At 40.9% G+C, this 17,841-nt stretch overlaps 1 protein-coding gene across 2 annotated transcripts in view; it reads left to right on the forward strand.

Annotated features, from left to right (window-relative positions):
* The first annotated feature begins 8,803 nt into the window (after positions 1–8,803).
* The window catches only part of LOC146260372 (zinc finger MIZ domain-containing protein 1-like), a 96,601-nt gene continuing 87,563 nt past the window's right edge, over positions 8,804–17,841 (forward strand). For both annotated transcript variants that reach the window (XM_084670190.1, XM_084670188.1), the window contains exon 1: positions 8,804–8,932. The gene's annotated coding sequence lies outside the window, so the exon portion shown is untranslated. The remainder of the gene's footprint in view (positions 8,933–17,841) is intronic.

Raw genomic sequence — 17,841 nt, forward strand, 5'->3', positions numbered from 1 at the left:
GGATGAAAGTGCAGCGAGCAAGGCAAACAAGCATCCCATTACAATTGCCACTTAGCAACAAACATCTATTACAGAGGCAGAGCTGTGCTGGAGGTGAGGCAGCATGCACCTCCTACAAGCTGCTATTCAGGGCAATGAGATTCCGAATGAAATGCAGACGGGGAGGGGGGTTCAACAAGTATGAATCGGAAAAATAAACGCTATCCAATACCATCCAAAAGATTCAAGGACTGTGGAAGATGCCTTTAGCTCCCTTAAGTGGCTGCTTCTTTACAAGGGTAAAAACAAGGCTGGTGTTATTCTTTTAACGTGTAGACATACACGACATACACAAAGTACGACATCATGTCCACAGTGAGGAGCCTCTAGACTCATTGGCTCCACCGCATCATGGTGATTCATGGTGGTCCTCTTGCAGTGACTGATATAGTGAGGCTTCTGCTTTACTCTTTTTATGCTGGGCTTCTGCTTTCTCTTACCAGCTACCCACAGGTCCATCCCCTGGGGCTGCACCCTCCACAGTGTGATGAGTGTCATATCAATCCACAGACAAAGATGCATAATTCCTTCTCCTTTAAACCACACTAATTACTCTGGTTCAAATCCTGCTGTTGTCATGGTAATAGCCTATCCTGGGGGTTTCGTAGCAGTTAACGCTCAGATGACTGTGTGCTTGTGTGGAGGAAGTGAGGACTGGGTTACAAAAATGTGCTGGTTAATCTAAGAAAACATTTTTCATGTTTTATCTTGTTGCGTGTTTTTTTTTTCTCTTGGCAGTTTACCTTGACCTGAGATGATCCGTTTGTTGTATTACTCCCCATACTGATGCCAGAAGATGAATTTGATGTGGTCAAGCAAGGATAAGTGTTCCTTTAGCACTGAGCTGAGTGCCAGAGGTCCAGTAATAGAGACCACCTTCTGCAGTTTATCCACTGCACTAAATGGATGGGCTTGGTTCAAGGAGAGGTCAGGGGAATATAAGAGACAACATATGTCAAACAATACATATAGAATCCGAAAAGTGGGATCATAAAAAGCCTTTTATTGCTTGGCAAACTGGCCTCCCAGAGGTGGGGAAAGAGAAAAGTGGCATGGACCAGTGTGCTTGCTCATCATTATGGAACAACAAGAGCCATGGCTGACGCTCTGGTTCAGATATAATGCGCAAAACGAGAAGGGTTTAGCATTTCCAAGGTCTTTCAGTTAAGATCATCAGTGTGTATATGTGTGTGTGTGTGTGTGTGTGTGTGTGTGTGTGTGGGGGGGGGTGCTCTGTGTATGCACATGTGACAGAGAGGAATAGAGAGACCTTGCGTTTGTGTGTACGCATACACATGTGGGTGTATATGTGAGATTCTGCTGTCGCAGTGCCCTCAGGGTGTCCTTGTATGGTTAAAGTGCCCTTTATGCACTATAGCATGACCAGCTTTCTGCTTTCCCACTGCTCTTATTCACCGCTCATAGTGGTCTTTGACACTGACTCACCAAAATGGGCATGTTTGCCTCCCTGAGTGTACCTTTATTATATATCTCACCACTGTGCTTCGCATTGAAAGAGAGAGTTACAAGGTGGTAATGTCTTCATACTCCCTGTAAACTATGTCTGCCGTTTGATGATTCCAACTTACCAACAAACCCAAAGACAAGGTTTGAATTTAGTACCTGAATCAACATTAGTTGCATATGATGACTGTAAACGTTTGTGTATGGCTGTAACTGTCACTGGGGAGGGTAATTCAGCATTTCAGGGTGAGTTTGTTTGACTTATGTCTATGTCGTGAGCAAACAACAGACTACAATAATGGATTCCATGGAAGCCAGTTCCATCTAATAAAAACTATTATTTCACTCATTTAGGGGAGGCACATATTTGACTTATAGGGAGAGCCGTTTGTGTAAGCTGTGTCATATTGAGGTTAATAAAAGAGCAAATGGATGCTATGCACAAAAGGTCTAATCCATACCTACTGTATACAGTATGTTAATAATAATAATAGATTTTATTTGTAATGCACTTTACATTTGTAGCAAATCTCAAAGTGCTATGTTACGTGTGTACGCATACGTGTTACTGTATATTACTTTGTATATTACTTTGATACTTGATAACTGGATTACCACACATGGAAGGAGTTTAATACATGTATGATTGTAGTCGTTAAATAAGCACTACAATGTGCCACATGTTAACTCCCGAAAATAAATTCATTTTTTGTGAAAAATTACTTTAACAAATTCAATTTTCATTGGTCCTTCTGCACATGAACACTTAGAATATTTTGTGCAATTAAGGGAGCATAACTGTTTTTGAAAGGATCTTAGAGAGCAGCATGTTAAATCAAGCAGAGATAATTCCATTTGAGCAGATTATTAGTAATTGCCTCAGTGCAATGTGGACAACACCATATGGTACACCATAAACAAAACTAAATGCAAATCTGAATATGTGTACAGTGTAGATGGGATAAAATAGTACTTTGGCCACCAAGAACAATCCTACTGTCGGGTTGGGAAGAGTTCACACATAATTAATGATATTACTTTTGTGGTGTGTGTTTCATAGCAGTATCATCCTTCAGCCAGGAGTCACTGACACTGTTCTTTCTATCACCATCACTTGTCTGAAAAAGAAAAGAAATCCGCAAACACATAATTTAAATAAATAAAAACTGTTAAACCTTCAGGAAAACCAATGTGACATTCGAATGAATCCAGAGAGGGAGAGGGAGCGAACGGAAGACGTTGCCTTTTCATGCTATCTCTCACTCTGCGTGTGAGATTAATTCAAAGGATCCTACTGTCTGGGAAATGACAACACTGAGGGAGACTGCCTGAAGTTACACTTTGATGGACACAGCAGCCTATCTCCCCCGTTTACTTCAGTGGGGAAATTGTGACCCCCCTGGTCATTTCACTAGGCCTTATCTGCACTGGCCAAACGTAGGGATTCTGATGGAAGGAGGAGGAGGAGGAGGTTTGGGGGGAACAGAGATTTGTGGACAGAGAAGTGTGCCAGTGCCCATCAAGATATCTGTAATGTGGCAGTACAGGGTGCCCTGTAAAATCTGGACAGAGGTTCAATTTGATGTGTGTGTGTGTGTGGGGGGGGGTTCTGCTAACTAAAAAACAACACAAATTTGCAAGATATTTATAAGCTATTTAAAAGTAAGACTTGATGAGAAGGGATACAAAGTGAGACTTGATGCAACTGCCCATCAAATCATTACAAAAAAAAGAAAACCTTTGGCTAACTGTCTCCCACTGGAAGATACTCAGCTCCCCTTCACAACCATAGAGCTACCTGATTCACTAGACGAAAAATCAATATGTTCTTCAGGAGGAGGAGCCCTATCAGATCATAGACATGCAATATATCCTGTTTGCCAACAATGCCTATTACAGTACTGCAGATCAATGGGAGAGCAGCTGCTGAACTGAACACAAGAACAATAAAATGTCTCTATGGAGAAGACAAGGAAATTAATTCAGTGACAAAGCACGCCATTTACTATCTTTGTATATTTAACTAACCTGATGGTCGGATGGTATCAAAGAATGAAGGTAATACTGAAGATCAAGAATGAACCTTTCGTCTCTGAATTTGCATCTCATGCATGCCTGGTGTGTAACCAGAGAGTGTGTAGCTATGCAGACAAGTGCTCCAGAGAGCTGTCTCCCTTTCCACATGTCAGGTGCCCTGTTGGAGCAGCCTGTTGCCCGGCAACCCATGCCAAATAGCTTGGAGGATCACTGAGTGAGGAAGCTGCAAAGGTGTGTGTTGCTGTGCTCGTGTGTGCGTGTGTGCGTGTGTGTGTGTCAGCAAACAGACTGCTGCTGCCCTCCATGGGGCTTCATAAGATGTTGCACCCCTCTCATCTATAAACAAACTTGCTCATGACACAAGGTTGATCTATAAGAGTGGAGTCTGTGGGCTGTTTTAAATGTTTTACCTTTTAGATTGAAAGTAATTATTTTGGCCAGCAATGTGTATAACATGTTATCAAACCCAGGCAAGGGGTCAAATGCAATAATTTGATGCCATAACCTGTTTACAACTAATGTTTACAGTAAGAATGCTTGAGTCCTTTATAGATTGTGTATTAGAAGACTGGAAAACACTTTCACTAAGGTTTCACAAACAACCCTAAAACTACATAGCAATGCCTATAGTGACAACTTAAGAGTTAAATCAGAACTGCTATGTAGTTAGACTTAATTAAGAATTAGGTACTACACTGTTAAAACTTGTCATGGGGGAGATTGAGCTTTCCAGGGGTAAGTGGGGCGTTAACATTTATCCTGTTACCTGGTAACACAACCCAATTGTAACTTTACAACCTCCTCTGACCCCTCACACCCCTCCCCCAAACTGTGTCTTTTCACACTTACCTAATGACATAAAGTCCCAACTCTTAAACCAATTTAAATACATAGACATTTCTATGTACCTATAATGTTACTACTGTATGTATGGCTATATGGTTACATAGTAGTCAATTAACGTTTATGTACAATGTTGCTGAATATTGAAGCACAGCAACCATTCAGTTGTTAGAACCATACCTGGTATAAATAGAGCGAGGGCTTGAATTATTATAAAGCTACAAACAATTAAGAGAAAATAAAAAAGATAATGTGTTCTGGACCTCGCACATGTGACATTTAGTTGTTGAGGAGTTGAAACCCATCTACTAAGATGTGAAGCGTAGCTTAAACGCTTAAAGTTTCAGGTGGAATCCCTCAGATATTGTGGAAGGGTTGTTTCGCTGAAGAGATAATTTCATGTAATTCAATGAGTTCCATGATTACTACTAGACAATTTGCTGTAGAATTTAATTAATTTAATTTTAAGATCTTGCTAATAATTCAACCCACACATTTAACAGAAAATAGTTCTGCTTACCAGGACGTGGATTGTGACAAACAGTAAGTCATGCTTTGACTGTAATTGACTTTAACTTTGCCCTGGAGTAAGAGATGAATAATGGGGTCTGGGAGTAGCTAGTTAACCTTCTGTCAGGTAATACATAAAAGGAAAAACAAAAAAGCCTTCACATGAATATATCTAACCTTCCCTGTGAGACGAACACAGAGATGTCATGGTGGGAAATGTTACAGTAAGTGATTTTATTAAGTGGAACACCTACTGTGAGTTTAAGCTGCCAGGCAGGCATTGTTTGACACATATTCTACATAATACTTGGAGCCTGACATAATCTAGGGCTTTTCTTTGTACAGTTGTGCGATAACAATAAAAGTTATTGATGTATACTAAAACACACACAGATGCAGTTGAAATGTACAGTATGCAATTGTTAAAAGAGCACAGTGGTGGAGGGTTGGGGGTCTAGATGTACCTGTTTAATGTGAAGAAATTCATGTTTTGATTGGAGTGCAGCAATTTTTGTTGCTGATGCTGACAATTTTAAATTACTGAGCATAACGAGTAGATTACACAGTAATAATAATCCTCATTCTTCTCTATGAAACACACCGCTGGATAACCAAACCTACAATGTCCATCATATTACATGGCAGATTTGGAATCAATTTATGTTATGTACATGTCAGAACATGCCATGTAACTCACTTTGTTTACTCACTGTCATGTCAATGTTATTGGTGTCAGATACAAACCCCAACTGGTGACATTATCCCCCTTGGTTGAAAGGGGAAACATGTTGTCATCTTTCCCCTTTCAGTGTCCTCTCTCTCCATCTCTCTCTCTTGGTCTCTCAGTCCCTCCTACCCTCATTCCCCATGGCCTGAGGGAACAGTTGGCTTTCTGAATGCTCTACCCCCTTTGTGAGCACACATTGATTGGCTCACCCCTCTGCAAAGCAGAGCAGCATGGGGTGGAGGCAGCCAGCTTTAGCTTGTATTGCTCACCCTCTCTTGTTGAGATGAAAAAGGAGGGAAAAAACAGGGGGAAGGAAACCATTGAAGGGCTCACACATCACTTTCAGAAGCAGTCCCATGGCGGCCACCAATACAGTATGTTCACTCTCACCCTCTCTCGCTGTCTATTTCCCTTGCCCTCTCACACACTTTCTCTCTTTTTTCCCCTATCTCGCAGTCTCTTGCTCTCTTAGGTCCTCTAATGAGAATCAATGGTGCTTTAATTGATTTCCCTCATGTCTTCTTGTCAAATGTGAACACCAATGCCCTTGTTTCCTCTCTCCCTCCATCACTGCCTCACTCACTCTCATTTTTGGGAACAGTTCTGTCTAACATTTGTCCGAAAAGATATACAAAAATATTCTATACATACATATAAGATATATTCTATATATACAGTATACTAAAATAAATTAAATTAAAAACACATTAGTATACAAAAATATGCCCAAGGGGGAAATGTCCTCTCTCAACGTCACAACTTCTCTCCCTCTTTTTCTCTCCCTCTTTCTTTCATTTTTTGGACCTTCAGACCCACCACCCAGCAGGCATCGGTCATAGCACAAGCCAGAGTGCAGTGAACATTTTGACTGGACGGCAGCCAGTGGTTGGATGAGGAGGATGTGGGCTGGTCTCTGGAGCGTGTGGTTGTTCATTCATAAACCAGGTGGGAACTGTAAATGAAAATACAGACATATCCCCTCCGTATCAAAGCTCATATTGTGCTTTCTGTGTAAGCAGCAGTTTATAACCATTTATTAAATGAGGAACATTTTATAAATTAAAAAAAACACATACAATTTCCTAAACCTTTTAGTTTGATAAGACAGTGAGAAATAAGATGATATATAAATGACTGATTTTCTTGAGAATTTAGATTTCTCGTTGTTATTATAAGTGACCTATGCACTTTTGTAAAGCTCTTTTTTGGAGGTCGCTTTGGATAAAAGCTATGCTAAATGCATAAATCTAAATGTAATGTGAATATAGATGATTAGATTGCGATTATGTTGAGATTTTTGTTGTTATCTTATGGAAACATTTCAGAAGCAATACATATGTCCACTCAATTATGCAAAGGATCCACTCAAGGGTCCAAAATGAAATATGTCAAAAACAAATGGATGAATGGCTTGTGGAGTGGGCAAGGAAAAACAATAAGTAATAAGTAAATAAGCACTGTTACATCTTATCTTCAAAAAAAATTGTAACTCAGTTCATCTGCTTTTGTCATCACAACTGAATCTAGGATAGCATTATGTAGTCCCATACAGTCTATTCATCCATCTTCATGAGAGACAGAGAGAGTGAGAGAGATATTTTATTTTTACTAAGCTGAGTAGAGGACATTGGACAAGGGATAAAAGTGCACAGTGAAAGAAGCACGCTAGCTATTTCAAACAATGGAATGCCCTATCGACACACAGGGCTGATTGATCTTGAGGAACTGATGCCACAAGGGCTTTTTCTGGTACTCAAGTATATCACTCTGACCCAGGCGATAAGGAAAATTCCCTCTCCTATATTTGGACCACGTTGCCTCCTGTGAAGGATCACACATGTCATCTCAAGAGCTGAGGTGTCTCATTGCACCACACATTCTGTAAGTACAGTGTAATAGTGCACTTATAGTCATAATATGTAGTTTTAGTGTGTGTTTGTCCGTTTTTTTAAATTATGTTTGAAGCTTGGTCTCTCATTTTATAATGATGAAATAATCATAATCAGCAACATTCATATAATTTTATAGTCGTAGATAAGCTATTTGCTACCTTGTAATTATCGTATTCTTTTGTATTCTCTGAAATTGACATGTATACCTGGCCTCAGAGATAAGTAGGGTGCATTTAGAAATCAATGCTGCCTGTCACCTTTTAGCAGGACAAATGGTGCCTATTGTCGCTCCATCCCTCCCCCTTACTGAGCCAGCTGGGCTGGATAGGCTACCAAAACAGTGGGTGGAAGGTTATTGCCAGGTTAATAAGCCTTAATAGTGTACTTCTACCAATAGACGTATGACAAACTGTGCTTATAAAGGGCCAGGTCAGTAGTGTGGTTAGGACTTGAGGGGCAGCAATGTGTAAAGTATAATGCTGCTTGGCACAGTCATAGTTCCTTGACGTCACCACTCAGCCAAGCCTGCTGCTGATGCCGCTGCTGCTCTCAAACATGTCTTTGTTATTCAGAGCTTTCCATCGGAGACCGGAGACCTGCAAAACACGGAAAGTGGCACAACACTGACGTGGGAAATATGCAAAAGGATGTTTCGCTAATTGCATTGCAACATTATACATTTGTATTAACAATGCCAATCAAAATAAAATAAATATGATTATGTTTAATAACAACAATAACAAGGCTTAATCATAATAACAATGCAATAAACACACTAACAGGTCTAAACCTAATATAGAAATTATTACTTTAAAAAATACTTTCTAGAAATACATTTAGGCTATATGAAATGTATTGAGAATAGGTAGGTCCGTGGTACAGCAGTTAACTGCAGATCAAGAGGTTGCACACCCTTGTATATTGCTTTGGATAAAAGTGTCTGCTTAACGAATAGCCTACAATATTACATTATTCAAAGGTTTAAACCACTATAGGTACATATTCACTGACATCAAATGTAGGCCTACGTTTATTATATAAATATTGACAATCATTAACTATTTTATATTGCTTAATTGTTCTCTTTATACAATAAACCCAGTAAACACCTACAGCTGTGGAACAGATTCTAGTTTGTTCCTGGGTGACACGCGAAGTCCAATCCCCTGTGCTCTAATGGCTCCTGACTGTAAATCCGCGACACATTTTGTTGGTAACCAGCAAGCATGGCCCTTCTGTAATAGAATAGCCAATGTAATTTGACACTTCAACTTACTGTGCTCCCCTCTAGTTGATTCAGTTACTCACACACTGACGTTGAGCCCATTCTCAATGGTTGTGACGAGAGAGAGGAAGATATAAAAAATCTAAATCTAAAAACATTGAGGAGTTTCTTCTGCTCACCACTCCATTAAATCTGGTAAGTAAAGTTACGTGATTGTTCTCGTGTAGCGTTGCGAGCGGCTTGGTTGCTATTTTGTTTCCAGTTGGTTGGAATTGTTTCCCAACAATAGGTTGACCACTTGAAGAAACACTGTGGAGATTGTCTTATCTCAAAGGTACAGTTTAATCCTACGTTGCTCTCTGTAGTCGGGACGAATGGTCGGTTCCGTGGCAGGTTGTGCATTTCGTTAGTAACAGATGCCGCGTTGATCTTGACGGCGTCGGGTATCATGTAGCCTTTGGTTGTAGAATGGATCAAGACGGAATCAGTCAGAAGTCAGTGCGGTGCAATGTTTAGAGATGGGTTCCGGACACTTTTGAGGATTGCAGTGTAAGCGAGACACATGGTTTATTACTTCGGCTCTGCAACAATGTTTAATGTTTTGTTCAGAAATTTCATTGAGAAAATCCGACATATTCTGTAGGTCTTCAGCTAGCATCGCAGTGTCTTGAATTGCGTTCACTGTCTACACGTGAACAGCCTAATGCATATGTGTATATGATAGACTGGGATTAATTATTTTCTCGGAATTGATATGCATGTTTTAAAGCTCAGAGGAACTGGGTTGTGCTAAATGTGTGTGTTATTACTGCTTTACGTGGTTTTAACAAGTTGACTCCCCAAATTCCTGTCGTCTGGATATGCATCCAGTTGGGACTAAGGGCCTCTCATATAGAACTAGGTTCCCTTTCATTGCTGTACATCTGTCCAGGAAGCCAAAGAACAGCCAAGTGGGAAAAAATGAGCGAGACAGGGCTCCCTGTTCCAGTCTGCTTTCAACTATTGTCAATGAGAAAGTGGGAAAGAGTTTTAGAAAGAAAGTTTACTGGTTTGAGTCATGAGAGGTATAGCACATTGGTATAAAATAATTCCATCATACGTTTGCTAGAAGCAACAGTTAATAGTTTAATTGTAAATTTAGGGAGTGTCAACACTGCTTTTAATTTACAAATAAAAAGAACTACCAAGTGCAGCTGTTTTGTGTATTTTTCTTCATCTTCCAAAATTAGTTTGCTTGTTTTCATTTTGTACAGTACACAATCAGAGAGATGCATCTGAGAGGAATTTGTCTGGTCCCTGCATAGCGGTTGCACTGTTTGGACACAGCTGTTGTGTGGGTCATTTGAAATGTGCTGGAGCACAAAACTATTCAGTATGGTTTAAGACACTTGGAAAGGGTGTCTGCACGTGTGTGTACATTTCTGTCACCCACAATAAACAAATTGCTATTTTCTTAACAATGCTGTTTCAAATATTGTGTCTTTATGTATGTAGTTGTCCGTCTAAGCGATTCAAAGCCAGGCACTGTGAGAGAGTACTGATGGAAGCCACACAATGTGTTTCTTCTACAAAGAAATGCATGCATTTTTTCAACCCCTCAAAAGTCTCTGATTGTGTCTTAGGGACTTTTTTTCCCCTTTCCTCCACCCCTTTTTTTACTTATTTTTGGGCCCCAGGTTGAGCTCCTGAATTACCATGGGGCAGACCCCACCATGCTGACCTTCTTCTATTCAACTTGATGATGTTGAAACACCAGTTGTCAGACAAAAGACACATTGAAACTAAGATCTGCATCTCAGCACGTGCATCTGGGAGCTGCAGTAGATCATTTATTAACTCTTCTTTTCCTACAAAACCATGGATAGCCCCTTTGTAGCAAAGAGAAATACAAATCTGTGGACTTTCTGCTTGTTTTACCTCAGCTGAGTCCATGGGCTTTCCACACATTACTGGTTGTCTGTGCAAAACTTCATCTTGTTTTGTTTACACACAGCAAACCCGACGCCAGCCTCGTTGCCCCCGAAGTTCAGTCATTGTATTATTTTCCATGAATCCGTTCTGCAAGAAAAAGCTTGACTCATTTTGTCTAGTTGGCAAGGTTGAGGTCTGTGTGTGGCACTGTGGATTGACAACAGCAACACGTTGTCTGAAGGGGGGTGGTGGTGGTAGGGGCCTCTCCACTAGTCCACTGAGGTGAGTGCACCGGCGGAAGCTGGAAATGGCCATGCCACATGGGAAATTATTCAACTCGTGAGATCAGAGAGGACACACAAGAGGGCTCATTACCTCCAACAGGGCTGGCTCGGGAAGAGAGCAGCAGAGTTTCACAGGATGTCGACATCTTACCCTGCTGTTAATACAGTATTATTAAAACCAAAACTTGTTAAAAAAAAGTCACTCTCTCATTCTTTGTTTTCTTGCTTTTGTATAGAATGGTGAGATTAACCTGTTCAAAGACAAAGTATTCATCCACTGCATGCAATTCTTTTTTACAATTGCTCGTTTGTCTGTTCATATAATAGACGTACATTGTAAAGTAAATCTTACGGCGAAACATCGCAGAGATCTTGTTTTTGTTGTAGAAATGAATCCTCCCTCTGCTCTCTGTTTGAAAATAGGATTCTTCTAATCCGTCTTTGTAGATTTGCATCTTGGTAGTTCATTAATCCACAACGTGTTCTAAAGTGGCCAGTAAACAGGCTGGTTAGAGAGCGTGTAATGTTATAATGTAGTTGGATTTGGCATGGGTATTCCCCTGAGCAAAGCAAGCCCTGAAGAATGCCTAAAGAAAATCCACAAGTAGTGTAATAACACTAAAAGGGCCAATATAAAGCAGGAACCCAAGCACTTCACTCTGGTTGTAACATGTGTGTATATATGTATGTGTGTGTGTGTGTGGGGGGGGGGGTTTAGGTTGTTCTCAAGGTCCTTTTGTTTTGTTTTTGCTGGGCAGAAAGAAGCATTAGGATGAATCATTGCCTCGGTGTAAGTACTTTTACTGAGTAAGAGTAATGCAGGACAGGTTGAGAGAAATACATACGGTATCACTTGACAGTAGTCATTTCTTCTGATGAGAAGCTATACAGACAGGTATCCTGGAGTCAGCTTGCATGCCAGTGAATCCATTTATTTAATTACCTGTGTTATTACCATGTTGTGCTACATCTAAAGCTTATGATTAACATGTGGTATTCCCTCTGTGTGACTCAGACTGAAACTATCATGTCACCAGTACTCCACCCACATGCACCGTTAGATGGGGTCTCAATTCCACATTACGCTGTAAAATATGTCTGTAGGGATTTTGCAACACCCCACCTTAGTGTGACTGAGGGATGGAGACATACAGATGGCACAGAAATCCACTCTGCAGCACATCGCCAAGTTATACAGGACGGTCATACCTGTCAAGTTGACTGTTGACTGTTAATATGGAGGTTCTATTTTCAAAACAGTGCTGAGAGAAGAGAGAATCTGTGTGTGTTTGTGTGAGAGCGAGATAGAGAGGAGGGAGGGATAGGAGAGGTGGCTGGGAGTGGCGCCAGACCACAGAACATTTAATCATATTAAAGTGTGCAACCACTCTGTGTGTGTTTCTGGGTGCAGTGGTGATGGGAGTTGTTATTGTAGCCTGCAGACTGAGCCTTTGCAGACAGAGGGTCGAGCAGGAAGAGAATAGGGGACAAGCAACACCTGACTCAGAGAAGAGTAAAAATACAGTAGATTTCATTAGCTGTAAAGTTTGCTGTCAAATGTAGTTGAGCAAATTTGGTGTCAAGACAAATATTTGTGCCTGGCAGTTACAGTGGGATGCACTAAAATCTACACATCTTAGGGGCTTGAAATTGCGATAATGTTGGTTGCATATGCTCCCGAAATTGTATCTGTGCCACCTCAAAATATATTTGGGACCATTTGTTCGAAACATTATTATGGTGCGACCTGTTTTAATGTATAAACACTTGCTAATTCACATACTGCACAGTATGTGCCTGATGTGAGCTGATACAGTTACTGGTCTACCGTTCTATCCAACATTATGTAACCAGTTAAACTTCATCTTTACCTTCTTAACTTTAATGCAGATATTAGATTGGTTAAAATTACCTGTCAATTACTCCTTCACGTCATGTGACAGGGAGATAACCTTGCTCAAAATTTGAAGAGCTGAAAAGACAACATGAACATTTTCAGTGGGTGCTCCTTAATTTTTGCTGGTGTTCTTAACTTTTTAAAGTTGGGAGCATCAGTGCTACCAAGTAAAAAAGTTCATTTCAGACCCTGCATCTTAAATCGCAAAAAATATTTTATGTGGTTAAACAGAAGTTGAGCTTGTGAAAAGGATGACCATTGCATTGTATGTGTTGAATTTGAAGTCGTTTGGCATAATCCCACTGTTGACTTGTCTGTTAAGTATCGAGTGTGTTATTTCTGATCTTTTTGGGAGCCCCTCTCCACATAATCTCACTTAATCTAATCTATCCCCTTCGAATAGACTGGGAATCATGGGGACTTTATGAAAAAGCTTAAGTGTAAATCCACATACAACCAACCAGTGGCAGGTCGCTTTCTCAACCCCTCCAAGCAAAGCTCTTGTGAAAATGTTTGTGACCTCTGCACACCCCTCGTTAGTCTGAACAATGGGACCGGCCTTCACTACGGCTAGAGATGTGCTGGAGGGGTGAGGGGGGAGGCAGCAGCCGAACAGAAACAGAAACACACCGCTCACTTTATTAAAGGTCTTGATCATTTGGACTGAGGCTAGCTGGTTGCCAGGCAGGCTGATATGGGTGTGAACTACATCTCCAAAGTGTTTGTTCTGAAAGTTTTAATAGGTACACACAGACAGTAGATAATGAGTTTCCTGTAATGCACAAAACATGGGTTGGTAGTTTTAAATTGAAAGCGTCTTCATGATAATCTCTGTTCCTGTTACCTTCTTATTTGTCTATGTATTGTTTCCGACATATTTATTAAGCGCACTGTTCAGTTCTAGTTTTATTCCAACAGAAGGAAGCATACTATTTTACTGGTTAGATATCAAGAAAGTAAACAGGTTAGTGGTTTTCTCGCTAATACAAAACATTTCTTATTTGACCCTTGACCTTATTGTGGAAAACATCATATCATCACTTTCAATTCACAAATATATAGAATTATTTATATAAGTATATACTGAAGACATTGTTAATTCTGGAACAAATAAGTGAGGTACAATGTTTGTCACCAAATTAAATCAAATACGAGTAAGGAAAATTGGGTTGTTTGTCTCTTTAATTCCTCATGATTGATGGCTACTTGTAAGATTCTCTTAGCGGTTCCACCTATAGGACATGGATAATTTGAAGCCAGACAAGGCTTTGAAATGTCAAATGCTAAAGCACAACAAGTTAATGAAAGCAGAGCCTACCCAATACACTTGAGTCATTCTTTGTGGCACTCAGCCTATCCTGTCGAGAGATTTCATAAAGGCCCACACCAGTCATAGACGCATGCATGTTTGATTTGACACACTGCGAAAAAACACACGGTGGATGTCACAATGCAATGTCCCATTGCTCTGATTAAGTGAAAAGCTTTGAATCATGAATAACATGCAGCTATCCCAAAGTCTTGGACTGCATGAATTAAACAGAAGCCGATTCAGATGTCTGCAGTAAAAGTGATAGTCAAACTTAAGATTTTGGAAACTGAACTTATTTTACTTCCAAATGTGGACCACTGGAGCTTATTCAGAGGGAAGCTCACACTAGTTTGAGGTGTCAAGGCTATTAATTCATAAATTGCGACTACAATACAGATCAGACCTTGTCTTGAATCACAAAGATGTATAATATCACCACCAGCGAAGAGAGTGAAGGAGCTCCAAGGCTTCATCAGCCACCACACCACCACTGTCTCCGCCCCCAGTCTGGTGTGTGTTTCTGAGTTTGGGAGGTGAGAGAAACCCTCGCCTCAGGTGAGTAATGAAGGCGATTCTCTGGAAGTGGTGGAATTACATTCAGCTGAGCCCGCAGGGGGTCCGTATCTCATTGTTCTTTGACAGGGCAAATTAACTGGGATTTACTAATACAGAGGGAATGTCTTTAACCTCCCCCCACTCTCCTTCTCGTCATCCTCAGCATGAGCAGAAGAAAGGGCCTGGGGTGATCTGTTTCCCCAGCAACACCGGGCCTCCTCCACCGGCAAGGAGAGAAAGGATTTTTTGTCCAATGCTTTTAGGATATGCACACAAAACACACACACTGACAACACGGTCTGCGATTTAAAATCCCAACAGTGCGATCCGTGTCATACTTTTAGTTAATCTCTCGCAATGTGCTTGCATGCTATTTTAATATCTGTTTGCATGTGACCTGTTTCCTTTTTGCATATGCAACATAGAGAAGAGGGAACAGGGGTGGAGCTCTCGGCCTAAGGGGACTTGATTTGAATGAAGACTGTGGTTAGACAACATTTGCAATAGTTTTGTTAGTGCGAAGTTCATCCCAATTTTTACACATTTCTCATTCGCTCCTTAGAACTATCCTGCAGTTCATGGCTGAAATCTTGATTGCCCAGCTATATTCAACAAATCTTTCAAAAAATCGAAGAATACAGAAGTTTTATAGATGTTATTTAAACATGGATTCTAAATGGGATAGTGGGCAGTACACTGTGGATGTGCAGGTCGTGCAGCAGCTAAGGTGGTGAGCCCCCATCACCGACCGCTGCCAATACGTCAAGGTGTAAGTTGTGGGCAATAAATAAAGAACATAATAGAAGTCTTGGTCCTGGATGGAGTGGAATAAAAGAATGGTTCTCAACGTTTGTGTGTCCAGTACTGCAGGATTTTCAGTGTGTGTACAGTAGAGAGGGGAATAGGCATGCGCCCATGTGCCTCCACTGTCTCAAGATGGGGTTTTATTTTCCAGAAGACACTTAAAATAACCGTTCTGTAAACACTGCCTGTCCACTTCCTTATGCACCTCATCCTGTGGCTGTCCTCCCACTCACTCACACACACACAAACACACACCTCATCAAACCCATGATGTACCTTGACAAAACAACAAATTACAAATGGATTCAACCCATTATTTGTCCTGGTGTGTTGAATTTTCCGGTCACATTGATATATTTCCAGTAGGTGTTTCGAGTAATATAGGATATCAAGGTGGGAGTGGTGTTCAAATAAATCAAGGATAACATGAAGCTGCTCTAGTGCTATTTGGCCTGTCTCTCCCTAACACACATGCACACACACATCTATTTATAGGCACACATTGCATAAGCCTTTTTTATGACAACAGGGTGTTCTCACTTAGTCAGTATCACACAGAGTCAGCCTGTAACTGACCAGATTATTTTTACTCCTGTATGACACACACACACATTACACCTTTGTTTATTCTTCGCAAACTGTCAGGGGCCCAACGGGCCCTTCAGGTTTCTTAAAATGTTGACAGGAAATGCTATTTTTGACCATCTGCTCTAAAAAGGAGGGCATTTGTGAGTCAGAGCCACCATGGAATTGGACTGTGTGGTGCTCAGTGTGAGGAGCCTGGCATGAGGGGCGTGGACCTCGTAAAGTAGACCCCTGGCTGGGGAGCACGCATACAGCTGCACACCAGTCATGGATGTACAATCGCTCATGCGCAAGATGCAGCAACTTTGGGTCAAGATGGAACATAGGAGGGGGGATAGCACTCCTTGGCTAGACTAGACTAGGATTCATAACTTCTGAAGCAGAGGTTTGAAATGTCTCAACAATATAAAGTCTGTCTCTCATTAGACCTTCTTCTTCTTCCCCTTCTTTCCCCTTTTTTCCCTTCCTTTTTTGGGGGGCAAGGTAAGAATGTGAAACTTAATGTGAGCTGTGCAGTGTGTGTGTGGGGAGGGGTGCTCATGTGTTACCACTTGACATTGTTGCATAGCTTAGTGTCCTGTCTCAGTTCGGTCCAGTTTCATTACTTGGTTCAAGACCCGTTGGGTTTCTGAACCTTTTCAAACATGTGTAGACCCATGCAGACTGGCCTCTCTTCACTGGCTTCCATTTAGATGCAGAATGGATTTTGAAGTTGTAATCATTGGTTTTCAAGCATTGCATCTATTAACACCACTTGACCTCTTGACCTTCCCAGCCTCCAAAACACATCAAGGTCTCTTGATCCTCAAACCAGATGCTTTTGTATCCTCCAGGATCTAGATTGAAGTACTGTATAAGGGTGGTCATGCGTTTTCTGTTGCTACCCCAAGGCTATGGAAGCTAGCTTTTTTTCTGTGTGTCCGGTCTTGCCCTATTCTCCATACATTTAAATCCTCACCTTTTGGCTTTTGAGTTTCTATAAGGCATTGTCATAGTTATCCTGTCAGGTTATAAGCTATGCCCTATGTATTTGGGTTGTGTGTACTTTTTGTTTTATGTGTGTCATGTTCTTTGTACATATTTCTGCTTCTTTTCTACTGTTACAGCACTTTGGTTGACACTAATGTTTAAACGTGCTATATAAATGAACAGCATTGATTGATTGATTTCTCACCCACTGACACTTGTCCTCAGCACATTTTCACAATAAGCCAAGGCATCTATCCCTAGAACGTGGTTGCATTGCTCAAACACTTAGCTGCTGCCTGTTTATGAGAATCACCACACACAATTTGGTTTGTGGTTACAGTCTACTGGCTGTGATTTCCGATTGCACTGCTGGGTTTCAGGTAGCTTCTGCTTATAATGTTGTGCCACTTGCCAAAAGGCTAAGCTGCTGTGTTGGCATTGACACAGGCTGATCTTGATCGACAAACTGTGAAAGTGTATAACTAGAGACTGCACAGTACAGCTCCTTTGTGAAGCAGACACTCCAGACAGTCACTGGGATGAGAGAAGTAGAGATCACGTGAGCTGTAATTATATTTATGTTAGGTTCCTTTCAGTCTGTCACTGTAAATGTGGCTTGTCACACTGTAAATCATTACTGGGAAACAAAGCCTTGTTACAGAACTTAAAGGAGGGAGAAAGGAGCACTTTTGTACCTTTGAGAACTAATTTTGACACGCTGTTAGCTGTCCACATTTTGGGGGTGCTTTTTCTTGGGAGGGAATAGGATAACCTCAGTTGCAATTGC

Source organism: Hypomesus nipponensis, chromosome 13 (assembly GCF_054491055.1).
Source record: "Hypomesus nipponensis isolate SF chromosome 13, ASM5449105v1, whole genome shotgun sequence".
Classification (NCBI taxonomy): Eukaryota; Metazoa; Chordata; class Actinopteri; order Osmeriformes; family Osmeridae; genus Hypomesus; species Hypomesus nipponensis.